The sequence below is a fragment of the Arachis hypogaea genome, chromosome 3 (genome assembly GCF_003086295.3).
Source record: "Arachis hypogaea cultivar Tifrunner chromosome 3, arahy.Tifrunner.gnm2.J5K5, whole genome shotgun sequence".
In the NCBI taxonomy this organism is placed as follows: Eukaryota; Viridiplantae; Streptophyta; class Magnoliopsida; order Fabales; family Fabaceae; genus Arachis; species Arachis hypogaea.
The window spans coordinates 81111217-81134736 of NC_092038.1; positions in this window are offsets into that span (position 1 = coordinate 81111217).

Below are 23520 nucleotides of genomic sequence, written 5' to 3' on the forward strand. Positions count from 1 at the left end.
GCATGACAAGCCTTCCTTGGTGCAGCCCCGATAATGCTTGGTTAACAAGGAGAGCGCAGTGCTTCATGGGCCTTGGCAAAACAAGAAGGGTAGCGCTCAGTGAATTGGGAGAGCACAGCATCCCTTTCCTTGTTAATGAGCCCCAGCTTCGAACCTTGGTGGGCGCACTTCAGTGCCAATTTTCTTTGTGAAGCAAACAAGGATAGCGCTTCTCTTGAGTGCAAATTCCCTGGTTCGAATCCTTGCTGAACCATTTTGGCAAATTTTCCGTGCAAGAAGTGTAGCGCTCCTTGCTTTTGATATGAGAAGCTCCAAGTTCGAATCCTTGTGAAGCCAAATGTGCCTATTTCCTTAGTTCACTCTAGCGCTGCTGGCCTTGCTTTCCTTGTGTCTCCCCCTTCGAATCTTGGTGAAGCCACTTTGGTCTATTTTTGCTTGTTTTTGGTCCTTAAAGATGCCTTTCACTTGTACCTCAATTTCATGCTAAATATAAATTTATATATCGTTGGAAAGCTCTGAATATCAGCTTTCCAATGCAACTGAAAGTGCATCAATCGAACATTTGTAGCTCAAGTTATGGCCCTTTGAAGGAGGCATGGTCATGCTGTGAACGCCCAAGTTTAACTTAGCGAAAAATCTTGCTTCCAAGCTGATTTTTTCATGATAAAGCTAAGTTAACTTAGTTAACCGAGCTTTGTGAGTGCTGATTGTCAAGCTTCCTTGATTTGGTCATGGGCCACGCTTTTAAAAGCGTGGTCTAAGGCTCTAAAGTGTGCTCCAACTTCAAAGTGTGCCCCAAAACTCTTTTTTTTCTCTTTTTTAGCTTATTTTGTGCTTCTTTGCTTCTTTTTCTTCTTATTTCCTACAGAGTTTATCAAATCAAAAGATCAAAGAAATATACCATTTAAGCACCAAAGCATTCAATGTTTAAGCATAAATCATCAATTTCTTGTATGAAAGAGCATAGAAAAACATGGCATGATGACATGTCATCAGAAGGACAGCCAGTTTTCTAAGTTCTTGGAGATCTTTAAGAGGCTTCAAATCAACATCCCTTTTGCTGAAGCATTAGAGCAAATGCTACTCTATGCCAAGTTCCTAAAAGAGCTCATGACAAAAGAATGTAGTGCCATTAAACAAAAGAAGCTTTCCCAAAAGATGAAAGATCATGGGAGCTTTCAAATCCCCTACATCATAGGGGACATAAGCATTGAAAAGGCATTATGTGATTTGAGAGCTAGCATTAACCTTATGTCATTGGCCATGATGAAGAGAATGAGAATTGAAGAGGCCAAACCAACAAGGATGGCACTCCAACTAGCTGATAGGACATTCAAGTTTCTCCATGGAGTGGTGGAAGACTTGTTGGTTAAGGTAGAAGAGTTCATCTTCCCCATTGATTTTGTGGTGCTTGACATAGAGGAAGAGGTTAATACATCAATCATACTAGGAAGACCATTCTTGGCAACAGCTGGGGCTATAATTGATGTACAAAAAGGAGAGTTAGTCCTAAGACTGTATGAATAAAAGATGGTGTTCAATGTTTTCACTGCAATGAGCTACCCAAATGAGTCCATTGGTGAATGCATGATGGTAGACACAATGGAAAAGCTGGTTCAAAGAGTCCTAGAAGAAGAATAATGTGAAGAAGTAATGGAGCAAAATCAACAAATATCATGTGGTGAACTACCACAAGAAATCATAGAAGGCTCAATCATGCTAGACAAGGTAAACAAAAAGAAAGTGGAAGCACCAAAATTGGAGTTAAAGACCCTGCCTCCAGGCTTGAAGTATGCCTACTTGGGTGACAATGACACATATCCAGTAATCATCAACTCAAGCTTGAGTGAAGAATAAGAAGAGAAGCTCATCAATGTGTTTAGGCAACACAAAGATGCCATAAGGTGGACACTTTCATATTTAAAGGGGATTAACCCTTCAATATAGATGTATAAAATCCTTCTTGAGGAGGATGCCAAGCCCTCAATACAGCCACAAAGAAGATTGAACCCAACAATAAAGGAAGTGGTACAAAAAGAAGTGTTGAAGTTATGGCAAGCAGGGGTGATTTACCCCATCTCAGATAGCCCTTGGGTGAGTCTGGTCCAAGTAGTTCCCAAGAAGGGCAGAATCATAGTTGTGCCAAATGAAAAAAATGAATTGATACTACCAAGAACAGTGACTGGATGGTGCATGTGTATAGACTACAGAAAGCTCAATGAAGCCACAAGGAAGGACCATTTTCCTCTACTATTCATGGATCAAATATTGGAGAGGCTTGCTGGACATGAGTACTACTATTTCTTAGATGGATACTCAGGATACAACCAGATTGTAGTGTATCCTAAAGCCCAAGAGAAGACTTCTTTCACTTGCCTTTATGGTGTTTTTGCATATAGACGTATGCCCTTTTGGTTTGTGCAATGCACCTGCCACATTCCAAAGGTGCATGCTGTCTATTTTTTCTGATATGATTGAGAGGTTTATTGAGGTTTTCATGGATGACTTTTCAGGTTTTGGTGAGTCCTTTCCTAATTGCTTACACCGCCTTGTCTTGTTGCTCAAGAGATGTCAAGAGACTAACCTAGTTTTGAATTGGGAAAAGTGTCATTTTATGGTTACCAAATGGGTAGTCCTTGGCCACAAAATCTCTTAAAAAGGCATAGAGGTAGATAGAGCCAAGGTGGAAGTGATTGAAAAATTACCCCCACCTTGCAATGTCAAAGCAATTAAGAGTTTCTTGGGACATGCTGGGTTCTATAGATGGTTCATTAGAGACTTTTCAAAGATTGTCAAACCTCTAAGCAACTTGCTTGTCTCTAATGTACCATTCATCTTTGATAGAGAATGTATGCAAGCCTTTGATGAGCTCAAAAGCAAGCTCTCCTATGTACCTATTATAGCACCATCTAAATGGGACTTACGTTTTGAATTGATGTGTGATGCATCAGATTTTGCTATTGGTGTTGTTTTAGGACAAAGGAGAGACAAGCTAGTGTATGTCATCTACTATGCTAGCAAGGTTCTTAATGAAGCCCAAACGAACTACACCACCACAGGAAAAGAACTTCTTGCTATAGTTTTTGCTTTTGATAAATTCAGATCATATCTCATTGGTTCTAAAGTTATTGTGTTTACTGACCATGGAGCTCTCAAATACTTGTTAACCAAACAAGAATCCAAGCCTAGACTGATAAGATGGATCCTACTACTCCAAGAATTCAACATTGAAATCAAGGACAGAAGTGGAGCAGAAAATAAGGTGGCTAACCACCTATCAAGAATACCACATGAGGAGAATGAAGCACACAACCCTGGGGTAAATAAAAGCTTTTTGGATGATCAATTGATGATGATTCAAGAGGCTCTATGATTTGCAGATATAGCCAACTTCAAGGCCATTAGAGAGCTACCTTCCAACATCAACAAACACTTAAAAAGGAAGCTCATCAATGATGCTAAGTATTACAGTTGGGATGAGCCTTACCTCTTCAAGAGGTGTGCTGATGGGATTCTGAGAAGATGCATCTCTCATGAGGAAGGACAAGAGGTTCTTTGGCATTGCCATGAATCCATCTATGGAGGACATTTTAATGGAGAAAGGATTGCGGTTAAAGTGTTGCAGTATGGATTCTTTTGGCCTACAATATTCAAGGATGCAAATGAGTTTGTAACAAGGTGCAATAAGTGTAAAAGAGCTCGCAATTTACCCAAGAAGAATGAAATGCCACAAAGATTCATCATGGAATTAGAGTTGTTTGATGTTTGGGGGGATTGATTTCATGGGACCATTCTCACCCTCATACTCAAACAACTACATATTGGTGGCTGTTGACTATGTATCCAAATGGGTAGAGGCCATAGCTACATCAACAAATGACAACAAAGTGGTGATTAATTTCTTGAGGAAGAACATATTTAGCCGGTTTGGGGTTCCAAGAGCTCTTATAAGTGATGGGGGAACTCACTTTTGCAACAAGTAACTTGGGACACTCCTCCTTAAATATGGTGTTAAGCACAAAGTAGCAACCCCATACCATCCACAAACCAATGGTCAAGCTGAAATTTCAAATAGAGAACTCAAGAGGATCCTTGAGAAGATTTTTGGGAACTCAAGAAAAGATTGGTCCAAGAAGCTAGATGATGCATTGTAGGCTTATAGAACAGCTTTTAAGACACCTATTGGCATGTCTCCATACCAATTGGTGTTTGGAAAAGCTTGCCATCTACTAGTGGAGCTTGAATATAGAGCATTTTAGGCTCTAAAGATGTTTGATAAGTGAGAATTTAGTGTCGGTTCGGAATTTAATCAAAATAAGAATCACTTCGTTAGTAGCATAGTCCAAACCAACAATAAACTCTCACAATCAAAATGTAATCCAATGGATGTCACAATTCAAACCAAAATATAAACCAAGAGTATTTAGACTCTCGGGTCGTCTTCCTTATGAGTTACAATTGAGGTGATTAGTCATTGGCTGTGAGGGGAAATGGGGGTTTGATGGCATAAGAAGCAAAGAAATGTAAATAGCAAGGGAGTAAAACAAGCATGCAAGAAATTAAAGATCAAAAGCAACTAAAAGCAATGAAAATAGAAATTAAATACTAAAAAGGACTCTTGGTGAGAATTGGGGAATTAAGAAATCCTATCCTAGTTGCGGACCACAAACATGGTAATTGTGTGTGAATTAATCCCAATTAGTCCATCCTAACATCGAGGACAAGTCAAAAGGGCATAATTAATCTCAATCCACAAGTCCTAGCCAACTCTATTAATGGGAGGCTTAGAGTTAGTGGAAACCAAATTAATTAACAATCATCACACAATGCAGAATGAACATCCACAACTCAATTTTACCCAAACACCTATTCCTCAACCAAGAGTGTGAAAACTAAACATGCAAGAAATAAAAGTCAAAGCAATAAAATGTAAGGAAAGGAAAATTCAAATGCTAGACTGCAACATGGAACTAGCATTAAACGCCAGTTTACGTCGTCTATCTTCGCGCAAAGTATGAACTATTATATATTGATGGAAAGCCCTGGATGTCTACTTTCCAACCCAATGGAGAGCGCGCCAATTGGACTCCTGTAGCTCCAAAAAATTGATTCCAAGTGCAGGGAGGTCAGAATCCAACAGCATCAGCAGTCCTTTTTCAGCCTAAATCAGATTTTTACTCAGCTCCCTCAATTTCAGCCAGAAAATACCTGAAATAAAAAAAAATACAAAAACTCATAGTAAAGTCCAGAAATATAAATTTTGCCTAAAAACTCCAAAAAATATACTAAAAAGGACTCTTGGTTAGAATTGGGGAATTAAGGATTCCTATCTTAGTTTCGGACCAAAAACATGGTAATTGTGTGTTAATTAATCCCAATTAGTCTATCCTAACATCGAGGATAAGTCAAAAGGGCATAATTAATCTCAATCCACAAGTCCTAGCCAACTCTATTAATGGGAGGCTTAGAGTTAGTGGAAACCCAATTAATTAACAATCCTCACACAATGCAGAATGGACATCCACAACTCAATTTCACCCAAACTCCTAATTTCTCAACCAAGAGTGTGAAAACAAAACATGCAAGAAATAAAAGTCAAAGCAATAAAATGCAAGGAAAGGAAAATTCAAATGCAAGAAACCTCTTGGCATGGATTGAGAGCTAAGGTTACCTATCCTAGCCATTGACCACAAACACATGATGATTATGAAGCGTTAATCCTACTTAGTCTATCCTAACATCGAGGATAAGTCAAATAGGCATAGTTGATTCCAATCCTTAAGTCCTAAGTCAACACTATTGGGTCACTTAGGGTCAACGGAAACCAAATCAACTAACTATTCTAATGTATCAAACAAGAATGGACATCAATGACTCAAGGATCACCAAAGTCATCCATTCCAATCCAAGAGTGAAGAAAAACTAAATAAAAACTAAGCCAAGCATTTTATCAAACACTTGGTGTGCATGAAAATAAAATCATATTAAATTGCATAAAAAAGCAAGAAAATGATAACAAATAAAGGAAGCATTTAATGAATATAAAACATAAATTGCATTAATTGAAATTAAATTCAACAAAAGTGTTCATAATATAAAAGCGAGAAAATAAAGGAAATAACAAGAGAAACAAGGAAGATCAAGATGAAGGAACATGAAAACATAAAGGAAACTACACTAAAACATGAATTAAAGACTGAAATTAAAGGAAATTAAACTAAACCTAACCTAATTCTAGAGAGAGGGGGAGCTTCTCTCTCTAGAAACAAAGAGAAAAATATGTAAAAGCTAAACCTATTTGTCCCCTCCCTTCATTCCTCTTCACTTTGGCCTCAAATAGCTTCAGCAAATGAGTTGGAATGGGTTTTGAAGGCTCAAAATTCACCCCCAGCGATTTGCATTAATGAGCTCACGTGATACGGGTCACGCATACGCGTCGGTCACGCGTACGTGTCGCCGGAAAAAATTCCTTCCCACGCGTATGCGTGGGTCACGCGTACGCGTCGCTGAGCCGTGCTTGTGTGTGCGCACGCACAGATGCTGAAATGTCCAAACTCCATTTCTTCATGGTTTCTTCCCTTTTGCATTCTCTTTTTCTCACTTCTTTAACCCATACTTGCATTGGAAACCTGAAATCACTTAGCAAATACATCAAGGCACCAAATGGGATTAAAGTAAATAAAAATTGATTAAATTAAGCACAAAAGAGCATGTTTTCACTTTCAAGCACATTTTTGGAAGAAATCTCAAAAGCATGCTATTTAGATGAATAAATGTGGTTTTATATGATGAAATCCACTCAAATCAAACCAAAATATATCGTCAAATATGGATTCATCAATTCTCTCACACTTAAACAATAGCATGTCCTCATGTTAAACACAACCAAGGAAGATGAATGAAAGGGTACACAATTTATTTAATGCAATAACTTATATGCATGAAACTATACTAAATGCTATCTATTTATATCTATACTATGGCTCCTATTGAGTTCAGTAAAAAACAAACAAGAGAATCTCAATCAATCCTAAATAGAACTTAAGGCCAAGATAAAGCAAATATAGCAATATGATCAATGTCCCAAGATTTAATTTGAAATTTGCAAGAACTTAAAAAGCAATTTGCAAGAAGATACAAGATAAGGGATGTAATCATAGAATTGAGCAATTGAACCCCTCACCAGATGTGTTAACACTCTAATCGCTTAGTGTTTAGGGCTTAATCACTCAATGCTCCTTTAATAATATTTTTCAAAGATTTGCAACTCATCTAACAATCCACTAATATTTGATGCATGAATACAAATATCATGAGGACTTTTGAGGGTTGTAATGGGGCTAGGGTAAGGTAGGATTAATATGGTTAGGTGGACTTAGTAAATTGGATCTTTGATTAGCCCAAGTATCCCACCTAATTCTATATCATCCTATATACATAACAAAACAACCTAACTACTCATTTATCCCTTTCTCGCATTCACTCATGCATGCTTCTTTTCAATTCAACCACATATGCATCTCTTATTTACATTATCATTTGTTTTTTCTTTTTAAATCATGTACATCAAAATTTTCTTTTATTGTATAAGAGAGATGCATATGTTTTAAGTGATAGATGTATGAGTGTTTACCCATTTTTTCAAATATTCTCAATGAACACCCAAAATAACTTTCTACCATTATTTTCTACAAATTTCCTCCACACTTGATTAACACATACACTCAAATCCAAGCTAATCAAAGATACAATTCAAGGACATAATGGTTTTTCACTTAGGGCAAATGATGTGCTTAAAATTAGAACAAAGAGAAATTAAAAGGCTCACAAATGGTTTACAAGGGTAGATGGAAGGGTTGGCCATATGGGTATGTGAGTTCAATTTCAAAAAATGGCCTCAATCATACTAAATGCAATTTAGAACATCAAATATAGGACATAAAGACTCAAGCAAATCTAAGATCATAATCATAAAAGGAGTATAACACACAAGAACAAAAATTGTGATTGAAAATATGAAACCACACAATCAAAGCTCAAATCTCACTTGGTGTTTGTTCAAGCTCTTTTCTATGTTCCATAAAAAGACACTTCAAGCAAGTTCAAAACAAGTTTTCAAATCCAATCAATCAAAATACCTAAAAGAGATTTATTGAAAAAAGACAATACGCGTATTCTAAATGCGCACGGTTTAGAACACACACATTGGCCGAGTAAAAATGATAACCACATAAGCAAAAGAAATAGCATGTATTCCTCAATTAAGTGGCCTAGGTTGCAAGTAAAGCATAAGCAAAACTTATGGCATAAGCAACCCTAGGGAACCACAAAAGTGAATTGAGTATTTGAGATATTGGATATTGAAATTGTGTAAGTGAAAGCGCAAAATTAATAGAAAATGGCACAATTAACAATAACCCATTCAATAATGAAAAGAGACTACTTATTCATTCTTAAGAATAATGAAATAATCACATGTATAAGGTGCTTGTTACAAAAAGTGACAAGTCTTGATAAGAATCAAGTCAAGTAGACTAAAAAAAATTGCAAAGCATTAACAAGGAACAAATACCTTGTTATGTGATTATATTCACTTAAAAACCCTGATGAATAAGTAGTTCGACTCAATTCACTAATTTCATTATGCAATTGTAAAAAATTTCACCTAATACGTAACAACATGGAAATGTGCAAATCCAATTAGGTGCTGTAATTTAAGGCAAAGTATAAGTGCATTGATGAGATTGAATCAAGAAGTAACCCAATCAACATTAAGAAAACACTTACAACTTATTTAATTAACAAACAACTAAACTAAAACTAATATAATTACTAAAAAATGATAATGTAAACAAGAGATGCATATGTGGTTGAATTGAAAAGAAACATGCATGAGTGAATGTAAGGATAATTTATACGCTTTTTGGCATTGTTTTTAGGTAGTTTTTAGTAGGACCTAGCTACTTTTTGGGATGTTTTTATTAGTTTTTATGAAAAATTCATATTTCTGAACTTTACTATGAGTTTGTGTATTTTTCTGTGATTTCAGGTATTTTCTTGCTGAAATTGAGGGACTTGAGCAAAAATCTAATTCAGAGGCTGACAAAGGACTGCTGATGCTGTTGGATTCTGACCTCCCTGCACTTGAAGTGGATTTTCTGGAGCTACATAACTCCAAATGGTGCGTTCTTAATTGCGTTCGAAAGTAGACATCTAGAGCTTTCCAGCAATATATAATAGTTTATACTTTGTCCGAGTTTTGATAACGCAAACCGACGTTCAAACGCCCCTTCTCTGCCCTATTCTAAAGTCAAAACGCCAGAACTGGCATAAAAGCTAGAGTTAAACGCCCAAACTGGCACCAAAGCTGGCGTTTAACTCCAAGAGAAGCCTCTACACGTGTGAAGCTCAATGCTCAGCACAAGCACACACCAAGTGGGCCCCGAAGTGGATTTCTGCATTATTTACATATTTCTGTAAACCCTGGTAGCTAGTTTCATTATAAATAGGACCTCTTACTATTGTATTTTCATCTTTTGATCATGTTTTGATCTCTTGATCACATTTTGGGAGCTGGCCATTCGGCCATGCCTAAACCTTGTTCTTGTGTATTTTCAACGGTGGAGTTTCTACACACCATAGATTAAGGTGTGGAGCTCTGCTGTACCTCGAGTTTTAATGCAAGTACTACTATTTTCTATTCAATTCAAGCTTATTCTTGTTCTAAGATATTCACTCGCACTTCAACCTGATGAATGTGATGATCCGTGACACTCATCATCATTCTCACCTATGAATGCGTGACTGACAACCACTTTCGTTCTACTTACGATTGAGCGTGTATCTCTTAGTCTCCATTCTGAAAGATCAGAATCTTCGTGGTATAAGCTAGAATTATTGGTGGCCATTCCTGAAATCTGGAAAGTCTAAACCTTGTCTGTGGTATTTCGAGTAGGATCTTGGAAAGGATGACTGTGACGAGTTTCACACTCGCGAGTGTTGGGCGTAGTGACAGACGCAAAAGGATCACTGGATTCTATTCCAACATGATCAAGAACCTACAGATGATTAGCCATGCGGTGACAGCACATTTGGACCATTTTCACTGAGGACGGGAGGTAGCCATTGACGCCGGTGAAACCCGAACATACAGCTTGCCATGGAAAGAAGTATGAAGGATTGGATGAAGACAGTAGGAAAGCAGAGATTCAGAAGGGACAACGCATCTCTATGCACTTATCTGAAATTCTCACCAATGAATTACATAAGTATCTCTATCTTTATTTTATGTTTTATTTATCTTTTAATTATGAAAACTCCATAACCCATTTGAATCTGCATGACTGAGATTTACAAGGTGACCATAGCTTGCTTCAAGCCGAGAATCTCCGTGGGATCGATCCTTACTCACGTAAGGTTTATTACTTGGACGACCTAGTGCACTTGCTGGCTAGTTGTGCAAAGTTGTGACAAAGTGTGATTCACATTTGAGAGCTCCAAGTCTTTGGCGCCATTGTTGATGATCACAACTTCGTGCACCAGTGGGATACTTGGGCTAATCAAAGGTCCAATTTACTAAGTCCAGTTAACCATATTAATCCTACCCATACCCTAGCCCCATTACAACCCTCAAAAGTCCTCATGATATTTGCATTCATGCATCAAATATTAGTTGATTGTTAGATGACTTGCAAATCTTTGAAAAAAATGATTAAAGAAGCATTGAGTGATTAAGCCCTGAACACTGATCAATTAGAGTGTAAACACATCTGGCGAGGGGTTCAATTGCACAATTCTATGATTCCATCCCTTATCTTATATCTTCTTGCAGGTTGCTTGTTAAGTTTTTGCAAATTTCAAATCAAATCTTGGGACATTGATTATATTGCTATATTTGCTTTGTCTTGGCCCTAAGTTCTATTTTGGATTGATTGAGATTCTCCTGTTTTTTTCCAAACTCAATAGGAGCCATAGTATAGATATAGATAGATAGCATTTAGTATAATTGCATGCATATAAGTAGTTTCATTAAATAAATTGTGTACCCTTTCATTCCTCTTCCTTGGCTGTGTTTAGCTTAAGGACATGCTATTATTTAAGTGTGGAGAAATTGATGAATCCATATTTGACGATATATTTTGGTTTGATTTGAGTGAATTTCATCATATAAACCCACATTTATTCATCTAAATAGAATGCTTTTGAGATTTCTTCCTAAAATGTTCTTGAAAGTGAAAATATGCTCTTTTGTGCTTAATTTAATCCATTTTTATTTACTTTAATCCCATTTGGTGCCTTGATGTATTTGCTAAGTGATTTTAGGTTTCCAAGGCAAGTATGGGTTAGAGAAGTGAGAAAAAGAGCATGCAAAAGGGAAGAAACCATGAACAAATGGAGTTTGGATATTTCAGCATCCGTGCGTGCGCATGCACAAGCGACACGTGCGCACGCACAAGCGCGAGCTTAGCGACGCGTATGCGTGGCCCACGTGTACGTGTGGGAGGAATTTTGTCCGGCGACGCATACGCGTGACCGACGCATACGCGTGACTCGTATCACGTGATCTCATTAATGCAAATCGCTGGGGGGATTCTGGGCCTCCAAAACCTAGTCCAACTCATTTTTTGAAGCTATTTGAGGCCAAAGTGAAGAGGAAATAAGGGGAGGCAATTAGGTTTAGTTTTTACATGCTTTTCTCTTAATTTCTATAGAGAGAAGCTCCCCTCCCCCCTCTCTCTAGAATTAGGTTAGGTTTAGTTTAATTTCCTTTAATTTCAGTCTTTAATTCATGTTTTAGTGTAGTTTCCTTTATGTTTTCATGTTCCTTCATCTTGATCTTCTTTATTTCTCTTGTTATTTCCTTAATTTTGTCACTTTTATGTTATGAACACTTTTGTTGAATTTAATTTCAATTAATGCAATTTATGTTTTATGTTCATTTAATGCTTCCTTTAGTTTTTGTTATCATTTTCTTGCTTTTGGTAGTTAGATTTTTTTTTATGCAATTTAATATTATTTTATTTTCATGCACACCAAATGTTTGATAAAATGCTTGGCTTAGTTTTTATTTGGTTTCTCTTCAGTCTTGGCTTGGAATGGATGACTTTGGTGATCCTTGAGTCATTGATGTCCATTCTTGTTTGATACATTAGAATAGTTAGTTGATTTGGTTTCCGTTGACCCTAAGTGACCCAATAGTGTTGACTTAGGACTTAAGGATTGGAATCAACTATGCCTATTTGACTTATCCTCGATGTTAGGATAGACTAAGTAGGATTAACGCTTCATAATCATCATGTGTTTGTGGTCAATGGCTAGGATAGGTAACCTTAGCTCTCAATCCATGCCAAGAGGTTTCTTGCATTTGAATTTTCCTTTCCTTGCATTTTATTGCTTTGCCTTTTATTTCTTGCATGTTTTGTTTTCACACTCTTGGTTGAGAAATTAGGAGTTTGGGTGAAATTGAGTTGTGGATGTCCATTCTGCATTGTGTGAGGATTGTTAATTAATTGGGTTTCCACTAACTCTAAGCCTCCCATTAATAGAGTTGGCTAGGACTTGTGGATTGAGATTAATTATGCCCTTTTGACTTATCCTCGATGTTAGGATAGACTAATTGGGATTAATTAACACACAATTACCATGTTTTTGGTCCGAAACTAAGATAGGAATCCTTAATTCCGCAATTCTAACCAAGAGTCCTTTTTAGTATATTTTTATTAGTTTTTAGGCAAAATTTATATTTCTGGACTTTACTATGAGTTTTTGTATTTTTTTTTATTTCAGGTATTTTCTGGCTGAAATTGAGGGAGCTGAGTAAAAATCTGATTTAGGCTGAAAAAGGACTGCTGATGCTGTTGGATTCTGACCTCCCTGCACTTGGAATCAATTTTTTGGAGCTACAAGAGTCCAATTGGCGCGCTCTCCATTGGGTTGGAAAGTAGACATCCAGGGCTTTCCATCAATATATAATAGTTCATACTTTGCGCGAAGATAGACGACGTAAACTGGCGTTTAATGCTAGTTCCATGTTGCAGTCTAGCATTCAGCGCCAGAAACAGGTTGCAAGTTGGAGTTCAACGCCAGAAACAGGTTACAACCTATTGTTCAACTCCAGAAATAGCCCAGGCACGTGAGAAGCTTAAGTCTCAGCCCCAGCACACACCAAGTGCACCCCAGAAGTGGATTTCTGCACTATTCATTTTAGTTTACTCATTTTCTGTAAACCTAGGCTACTAGTTTAGTATTTAAACAACTTTTAGAGACTTATTTTGTATCTCATGACATTTTTAGATCTGAATTATATACCTTTTGACGGCATGAGTCTCTAAACTCCATTGTTGGGGGTGAGGAGCTCTGCAGCGTATCGATGACTTATTGCAATTATTTCTGCTTTCCATTCAAACACGCTTGTTCCTATCTAAGATGTTCATTCGCGCTTCACTATGAAGAAGGTGATGATCCGTGACACTCATCACCTTCCTCAATCGATGAATGTGTGCCTGACAACCACCTCCGTTCTACATTAGATTGAATGAGTATCTCTTAGATTTCTTAATCAGAATCTTCGTGGTATAAGCTAGAATCTATTGGCAGCATCCTTGAGAATCCAGAAAGTCTAAACATTGTCTGTGGTATTTCGAGTATGATTCTGGGATTGGATGACTGTGACGAACTTCAAACTCGCGAGTGTTGGGCGTAGTGACAGACGCAAAAGGATCAAGGGATCTGATTCCGACATGATCGAGAACCGACAGATGATTAGCCGTGCTGTGACAGAGCATTTGGACCATTTTCACTGAGAGGATAGGAAGTAGCCATTGACAACAGTGATGCCCTACATACAGCTTACCATGGAAGGAGCCTTGCATGTATGAAAGTGAGAAAGCATTATGTTGCAGGAATTCAGAGGACAAAGCATCTCCAAAACTCCAACATATTCTCCATTATTGCGTAACAATTATTTATTTTATGCCCTTTCACTTTTTACAATTAAAACTAAGAATCATTATTGATATTATATCCTGACTAAGAGTTACAGGATAACCATAGCTTGCTTCAAGCCAACAATCTCCGTGGGATTTGACCCTTACTCACGTAAGGTATTACTTGGACGACCCAGTGCACTTGCTGGTTAGTTGTGCGAAGTTGTGAAGAATTGTGATTTCTAATTTCGTGCACCAAGTTTTTGGCGCCGTTGCTGGGGATTGTTTGAGTTTGAACAACTGACGGTGATTCTTTTTACTTAGATTAGGAAAAATTTGTCTTTTTGGTTTAGAGTCACTAGGATTGCATCTTCTATTATTCCTTTTAAAATTTTTTCAAAAGTATTATTTTTCTTTAATTGAATTTTCATTTTTTTTATGAGTTTAGTGTCATGTTCTAAGTTGGTGTCAATTGCATGCTTTTCTTTGTCTCTCAATTTTTCGAATTGCGTGTTATTGTTTTTCCTTGATCTTCAAATTGTTCTTGTCAATTTTTCTTGTTTGATCTTTGGTTTGTCTTGTTTTGTGTCTTTTCTTGTTTTTCTTATCCTTTTTCAAATTTTTATTTTTCAAAAAAAATTATTTATTTATTAATTACCTTTCTAAAACACGTAAAATTTGTAGCTCAGTTGGCTAGAGCATTAGCTTATGTTCTTGGCAATTGGGTATCTTCTTTTTTAAAAACTTTTTCAAAAATAATTTTTCTTTGATTGAATCTTGTACCAAACTTTAAGTTTGGTGTTCTCTTGTTAATTTTCTTTAATTTTCAAAAATTTAATTTGGTTTTCAAAAAAAATTTAAGTTTAGTGTTCTTGAGTCTTCTTTGTGTTTTGATCTTAAAATTTTTAAATTTGGTGTTTCTTGGTGTTTTCCTTCCAAAATTTTCGAAAGCAAGGAACATTAGATCTAAAAATTTTAAGTCTTATGTATTTTGTGTGTTTTTCTCTTTCATCACAAAATTCAAAAATAAAAAAAAATTCATTTCAAAATTTTTCAAATCTTACCCTTTTAAGATTTTTAAAATTATAGCTTTTTCAAAAATATTCTAACCACTTTCTCTCTCCTCACTTTTTCAAAATTCTTCATAAAATATTTTCAAATTCTTTTTGTTTTTCTTTTTATTTTAGTTTTTATTTTATTTTATTTTATTATTTCGAAACCTCCTCTATAATAATAAAATAAAAAAAATAAATTCACATCATCTCCCTTTCTCCATTATGGACTTAAGTGGAAATGAACAATCCAGAAGGACTCTGGGGTCATATGCTAACCCCACTACTGCTTCATATGGGAGTAGTATCTGTATACCCTCCATTGGAGTTAGTAATTTTGAGTTGAATCCTCAGCTCATTATCATGGTGCAGCAAAATTACCAGTATTCTAGTCTTCCACAGGAAGAACCTACAAGTATCTGGCACAATTTTTACAAATTGCTGACGCAGTACATGATAAAGAAGTAGATCAGGATGTCTATAGATAATTACTGTTTCCATTTGCTGTAAAAGACCAAGCTAAAAGGTGGTTAAATAACCAACCTAAGGCTAGCATAAAGACATGGAAACATCTGTCAGAAAAATTCCTGAATCAATACTTTCCTCCAAAACGGATGACACAGCTAAGGCTGAGCATCGAAGGTTTTAAACAAGGAGATAATGAATCCCTTTTATATTGCTTGGGAGAGATACAGAGAGATGCTAAGAAAATGCCCCTCTGAAATGTTTTCAGAGTGGGTGCAGTTAGACATCTTCTATTATGGGCTTACAGAGAGAGCTTAGATTTCTCTAGACCACTCAGCTGGTGGATCATTACACATGAGAAAAACAATTGAAGAAGCTCAAGAGCTCATTGATACAGTTGCCAGAAATCAGCATCTGTACCTAAGCAGTGAACCTTCCATGAAAGAAGAGGCTAAAATAGTAACTGCTGAACTCAGTCCTGCAGAACAAGTTACTGAATTCAATCAGCAACTGGATTTTCTAACAAAATAGTTAGCCGAATTCAAGGAGATATTGCAAGAAACAAAAATGGCTAATATGAATATGGAAGTGCAGTTGAAGCAAACAGAACAGCAGTTATCAAAATAAATAACAGAAGAGTGCTAAGTAGTTCAATTAAGAAGTGGGAAAACATTAAATACCTCACTTCAAGGCAGCAGGAAGCCAAGAAATGAACAAACTACCAAAATTCCTCTGAGGACAGTCAGAGCCCAGAGAGGAATAATTCTGGCACTCAAATGCCAGAAAAGGGGTGGAAAGATGGCGTTGAATGCCCAACCCATGCTCAGTCCTAGCGTTTAACGCCAGAAACAGGCAAGGAATTGGCGTTGAACGCCCAAGGGAAGCACATGTCTGGCGTTCAGACGCCAGAAACAGGTAAGGAGTTGGCATCTAACGCTACTACAGCTTCCACCCCTTGCATTCAAACGCCAGTAGGAGATCAGACACGTACAAGTGCTGATAGCAACCCCTCTAAAAAGGCTTCTCAACCCACATCTGTAGGTAATAAACCTACAGCAACTAAGGTTGAGGAATACAAAGCCAAAATGCCTTATCCTCAGAAACTCCGCCAAGCGGAACAGGATAAGCAACTTGCTCGCTTTGCAGACTATCTCAGGACTCTTGAAATAAAGATTCCGTTTGCAGAGGCACTTGAGCAAATACCCTCTTATGCTAAGTTCATGAAAGAGATCTTAAGTCATAAGAAGGATTGGAGGGAAACTGAAAAAGTTTACCTCACTGAAGAATGCAGTGCAGTCATTCTGAAAAGCTTACCTGAGAAGCTTAAAGATCTCGGAAGCTTTATGATACCATGCACATTAGAGGGTACTTGTACCAAGCAAGCTTTATGTGATCTTGGGGCAAGTATCAACCTAATACTTGCATCTACTATCAGAAAGCTTGGTTTGATTGAAGAAATCAAACCAACCCGGATATGTCTTCAACTTGCTGATGGCTCCATTAAATACCCATCAGGCGTGATTGAATACATGATTGTCAAGGTTGGGCCATTTGCCTTTCCCACTGACTTTGTGGTGCTGGAAATGGAGGAGCACAAGAGTGCAACTCTCATTCTAGGAAGACCTTTCCTAGCAACTGGACAAACCCTCATTAATGTCCAAAAAGGGGAAATGACCCTGAGAGTCAATGAAGACGAGTTTAAGTTGAATGTTGTCAAAGCTATGCAGCATCCAGGCACCCCAAATGACTGCATGAGCATTGATATTATTGACTCTCTGGTAAAAGAGGTCAATATGATTGAGAATCTCGAATCAGAGCTAGAGGATATCTTTAAAGATGCTCAGCCTGATATGGAAGAATCAGAGAGAATTATAGAACCTCTGAAAATCCCTCAAGAAGAGGAGAAACCTCCCAAATCCGAGCTCAAACCATTACCACCATCCCTGAAATATGCATTTCTGGGAGAATGTGATACCTTTCCTGTAATCATAAGCTCTACCTTAGAGCCACAGGAAGAGGAAGCACTAATTCAAGTGCTAATGACACACAAGACAGCTCTTGGGTGGTCCATCAGTGATCTTAAGGGCATTAGCCCAGCCAGATGCATGCACAAGATCCTATTGGAGGGTGACGCTAAGCCAGTGGTTCAACCACAAAGGCGGCTGAATCCAGCCATGAAGGAGGTGGTGCAGAAGGAAGTCACTAAATTACTAGAGGCTGGGATTATTTATCTTATTTCTGATAGCCCCTGGGTAAGCCCTGTCCAAGTCGTCCCTAAGAAAGGTGGCATGACAGTAGTTCATAATGAAAAAAATGAACTGGTTCCTACAAGAACAGTTACAGGGTGGCGTATGTGTATTGATTATAGAAGGCTCAATACAGCTACCAGAAAGGATCATTTTCCTTTACCCTTCATAGACCAGATGCTAGAAAGACTAGCAGGTCATGAATACTACTACTTCTTGGATGGATATTTAGGTTATAATCAAATTGCAGTAGATCCCCTGGATCAAGAGAAAACAGTATTCACATGTCCATCCAGAGTATTTGCATACAGAAGGATGTCATTTGGTCTATGCAATACACCTGCAACCTTTCAAAGGTGCATGCTCTCAATTTTCTTTGATATGGTGGAAAAATTTCTGGAAGTCTTCATGGATGACTTTTCAGTATTTGGAGATTCATTCAGCTCCTGCCTTGACCATCTAGCACTTGTTCTAAAGAGGTGCCAAGAGACAAATCTAGTTTTAAACTGGGAGAAATGTCACTTTATGGTGACTGAAGAAATTGTCCTTGGGCACAAAATTTCGAACAAGGGAATAGAAGTTGATCAAGCTAAGGTAGAGGTAATTGAAAAATTACCACCACCTGCCAATGTTAAGGCAATCAGAAGCTTTCTGGGGCATGCAAGATTCTATAGGAGGTTTATAAAAGATTTTTCAAAAATTGCCAAACCTCTGAGTAATCTACTAGCTGCTGACACGCCATTTATCTTTGATAAGGAGTGTCTGCAGGCGTTCGAGACTCTGAAAGCTAAACTGGTCAAAGCACCAGTCATCTCTGCACCAGACTGGACATTACCATTTGAACTAATGTGTGATGCCAGTGACCATGCCATTGGTGCAGTGTTGGGACAAAGGCATGACAAGCTTCTGCACATCATTTACTATGCCAGTCATGTTTTAAATGACAAACAGAAGAACTACACAACCACAGAAAAAGAGTTACTTGCAGTGGTTTACGCCAATGACAAGTTTAGATCTTATTTAGTAGGATCAAAAGTGATTGTGTACACTGACCATGCTGCTCTTAAATATCTACTCACAAAGCAGGATTCAAAACCCAGACTCATCAGATGGGTGATGCTTTTGCAAGAGTTTGATATAGAAATAAGAGACAGAAAAGGGACAGAGAACCAAGTAGTAGATCACCTGTCCCGAATAGAACCAGTAGAAGGGGAGTCCCTCCCTCTTACTGAGATCTCTGAAAACTTTTCGGATGAGAAACTATTTGCCATCCAGGAAGTGCCATGGTTTGCAAACATTGCAAACTACAAGGCAGTGAGATTCATACCCAAAGAATACAATAGGCAGCAATCAAAGAAATTGAATACTGATGCAAAGTACTATCTTTGGGATGAACCATCTCGTTTCAAGAGATGTGCAGACGGAGTAATCCGTAGATGTGTGCCTAAAGAAGAAGCACAGAAGATCCTCTGGCACTGCCAAGGATCACAGTATGGAGGACATTTTAGAAGTGAGCAAACAACCACAAGAGTCCTCCAATGTGGCTTCTACTGGCATACTCTCTATAAAGACTGCCGAGTGTTTGTACTTAATTGTGACAGTTGCCAAAGATCTGGCAATCTGCCTCACAGTTATGCCATGCCTCAATAAGGGATCTTGAAGATTGAGTTGTTTGATGTATGGGGTATTGACTTCATGGAGCCTTTCCCACCATCATACTCAAACACTTATATTCTAGTGGCAGTGGATTACGTATCCAAATGGGTTGAAGCTATTGCAACACCCAATAATGATACTAAGACAGTGCTGAAATTCCTCTAGAAACACATCTTCAGCAGATTTGGCATCCCTAGAGTACTAATCAGTGATGGGGGCACTCATTTTTGCAATAAACAGCTTTACTCTGCTTTGGTTCGGTATGGAGTTAGCCACAGGGTGGCCACTCCATATCATCCACAGACAAATGGGCAAGCTGAAGTCTCTAATAGAGAACTTAAAAGAATCCTGGAATGGACTGTGATTAACCGTAGAAGGGATTGGGCAAGAAGCTTGGATAATGCTCTGTGGGCATACAGAACAGCATTCAAGACTTCTATAGGAACTTCTCCATACCAACTTGTGTATGGAAAAACCTGTCACTTGCTAATGGAACTGGAACATAAGGCCTATTGGGCAACCAGATTCCTAAACCTTGATGCCAAGTTAGCTGGAGAAAAACGATTGCTCCAGTTAAATGAGCTAGAGGAATTCATACTCAACACTTTCGAAAATGCAAAAATTTACAAAGAGAAAGCAAAAAGATGGCATGATAAGAAGTTGTCATCCAGAGTCTTTGAGTCAGGGCAGAAAGTTCTGCTGTTTAATTCTAGGCTCAAATTATTCCCCGGAAAATTGAAATCCCAGTGGAGAGGTCCATATGTGATTACAAGTGTGTCACCATATGGATACGTGGAGCTTCAGGATAATGATTCTAACAAGAAGTTCATTGTTAATGGACAGAGAGTTAAACATTATCTTGAAGCACCTTCTAGGCATTTAATGCCAGATTTACAGCGTCCTGGACGTTCAGAAAAATGCCCAGTGACAAAGGAGTTCTTGGCGTTCAACGCTAGCTAGAAGCAACAGCTGGGCGTTGAACGCCCAGGAGAAGCTACAAATGGGCGTTAAACACCCAAAACATGCAGCATTTGGGCGTTTAACGCCAGGATTGTGGGGAGGAGGTAAATTCGTTTTTACTTCACATTTTTTCCAATTTTCATATCTCAATTCATGATTTCTTGTATAAACATGTTACAAACTCTCACCCTTCAATTCCAAAAATTTTAATCTTAATTTCTAAAATCCCTTTTTCAAAAAATCAAATGTATCTTAATTCATAAACACAAATCCTTTTCAAATCCCACCCAACTTCGTTTCAAATTTTTTTTTCAAAACTCAATTATCTTTTCAAATTTCATCTCAAATCTTTTTCAAAATAAAAATTCAGATTTATCTTTTTCAAATATCTTTCACAACTTTTTAATTTTCAATTATATCTTTTTCCTATCATATTTATCTTTTACAAATCATATCTTCTATCTTATCTTTCTTCAAAATTTTCAAAAACCCACCCCCTCCATTTAAATCCACATTCGGCCTCCCTCCTCTCATCCACTATTTGATACTTGCTCTCCTTCTATCCCTCTCCTTTCCTTTCTTTTGCTTGAGGACAAGCAAACCTCTAAATTTGGTGTGTTTATCCGTGATCACTAAACTATACCCACTAAGATCATGGCTCCTAAAGGAAAACAACCCACTCCAAGAGGCAAGAAAGAGAGTATTCCAAAACCACTTTGGAATCAAGGGAAGTTCTTAACCAAAGAACATTCAGACCATTACTACAAAATAATGGGTCTAAGGTCAGTGATCCCCGAAGTTAAATTCGATATGAAAGAAGACGAATATTCGGAGATCCAAGAGCAAATTCGAAACAGGAACTGGAAAGTCCTAGCTAATCCTAAAACAAAGGTGGGAAGAAATATGGTTCAGGAATTCTACGCTAATCTGTGGCAAACAGACAGGCAGAAAATATCTGGAACTGCCCTCTATGACTATTGGACCTTGGTCAGAGGAAAGATTGTTCACATCCACCCTGACAAAATCAGGGAGATCTTTAAGCTACCTCAACTAAAAGATGACCCAGAATCCTTTAATAAGAGAATGATGAGAACAAATAAGGGCCTGGACAAGATTCTAGAGGACATATGCCTCCCTGGAACCAGGTGGACCACCAGCACCAAGGGCGTCCCAAATCAACTCAAGAGAGAAGATCTCAACCCAGTCGCCAGAGGCTGGCTGGACTTTATTGGGCGTTCTATATTGCCCACTAGCAACTGTTCTAAAGTCACCATTAAAAGAGCAGTAATGATCCATTGCATTATGTTGGGAAGAGAAGTGGAAGTTCATCAGCTGATTTCGTGTGAACTTTACATAATTGCAAACATAAATTCTAAAGATGCCAAATTGGCTTATCCAAGCTTAATCTCTATGCTATGCAAAGATGCTGGAGTGAAGATGAGAATAACTGAGTATATCTCAGTTGAGCGACCAATCACCAAAATATCAATGGAAAGACAACAAGTGCAGGATGACTCCATCAAGAGGAGAGCAAAGGAATTCCTCCCGGAAATTCCTCAAATTGAATATTGGGAGCATCTTGAAGCATCTGTTACCAAATTACAAGAAGCTATGGACTAAATAAAGGAAGAACAGAATATCAAAATAGCATGCTCTGCAAACTACTTGGGGAACAAGAAGAGCAAAGGCGTGACTTGAAGGAACTGAAGCGTCAAAAACTATCTCTTGAAGGACCAAGCACCCCACGGACTAGAGGAACATCTAGTTCTCAAAATAAAGAATGTTGAGTCCTAATCTTAGCTTTAACTCTGTGATAGTTGTTCTTATAGGAATTTACCTTAGAAGTTATATATGAGTAGTAGTAATTAGTATATCTATTTTAATTTTATTTCCAATTAAGTTATAATTTATTTTTCTCATCATCATCAAACATGAATAAGATAGTAGATTTTTAGAATAAAGAGGCAATTTAATTTTTTTGAGTTCTTAATAAGGAAAATTCTAATTATTTATATGTGGTGGCAATACTTTTTGTCTTCTGAATGAATGCTTGAACAGTGCATATTTTTTATATTGAATTTCATGAATGTTAAAATTGTTGGCTCTTAAAAGAATGATGAACAAGAAAAATATTATTAATGATCTGGAAAATCATGAAATTGATTTTTTTGAAGCAAGAAAAAGCAGTGAAAAAAATCATTGGATAAAGAAAAAGAAAAAGCCAATAACCCTTAAAACCAAAAGGCAAGGGTGAAAAGGATCCAAGGCTTTGAGCATCAATGGATAGGAGGGCCCAAGGAAGTAAATCCAGGCCTAAGCGGCTAAATCAAGCTGCCCCTAACCATGTGCTTGTGGCATGCAGGTCCAAGTGAAAAGCTTGAGACTGAGTGGTTAAAGTCGTGATCCAAGGCAAAAGAGTGTGCTTAAGAACTCTGGACACCTCTAATTGGGGACTTGAGCAAAGCTAAGTCACAATCTGAAAAGGTTCACCTAGTTATGTGTCTGTGGCATTTATGTATCCGGTGGTAATACTGGAAAACAAAGTGCTTAGGGCCACGGCCAAGACTCATCAAGTAGATGTGTTCAAGAATCAACATACTAAACTAGGAGAATCAATAATACTATCTGAATTTAGAGTTCCTATGGATGCCAATCATTCTAAATTTCAAAGGATAAAGTGAGATGTCAAAACTGTTCAGAAGCAAAAAGCTACTAGTCCCGCTCATCTAGTTCGAATCTGAGCTTCACTTGAAACTCTGAGATATTGTTGCTTCTTAATTTGTTTTTATCCTATTTTATTTATCTAGTTGCTTGAGGACAAGCAACAGTTTAAGTTTGGTGTTGTGATGAGCGGATATTTTATACGCTTTTTGGGGGTAATTTCATGTAGATTTTAATGTGTTTTAGTTAGTTTTTAGTATATTTTTATTAGTTTTAGGCAAAATTCATATTTCTGGACTTTACTATGAGTTTGTGTGTTTTTCTGTGATTTCAAGTATTTTCTGGCTGAAATTGAGGGAGCTGAGCAAAAATCTGATTTTGGCTGAAAAAGGACTGCTGATGCTATTAGATTCTGACCTCCTTGCACTCGGAATGGATTTTTTAGAGATACAGAAGCCCAATTGGAGCGCTCTCAATTGGGTTGGAAAGTAGACATTCAGGGCTTTCCAGCAATATATGATAGTCCATACTTTGCGCAAAGATAGATGACGTAAA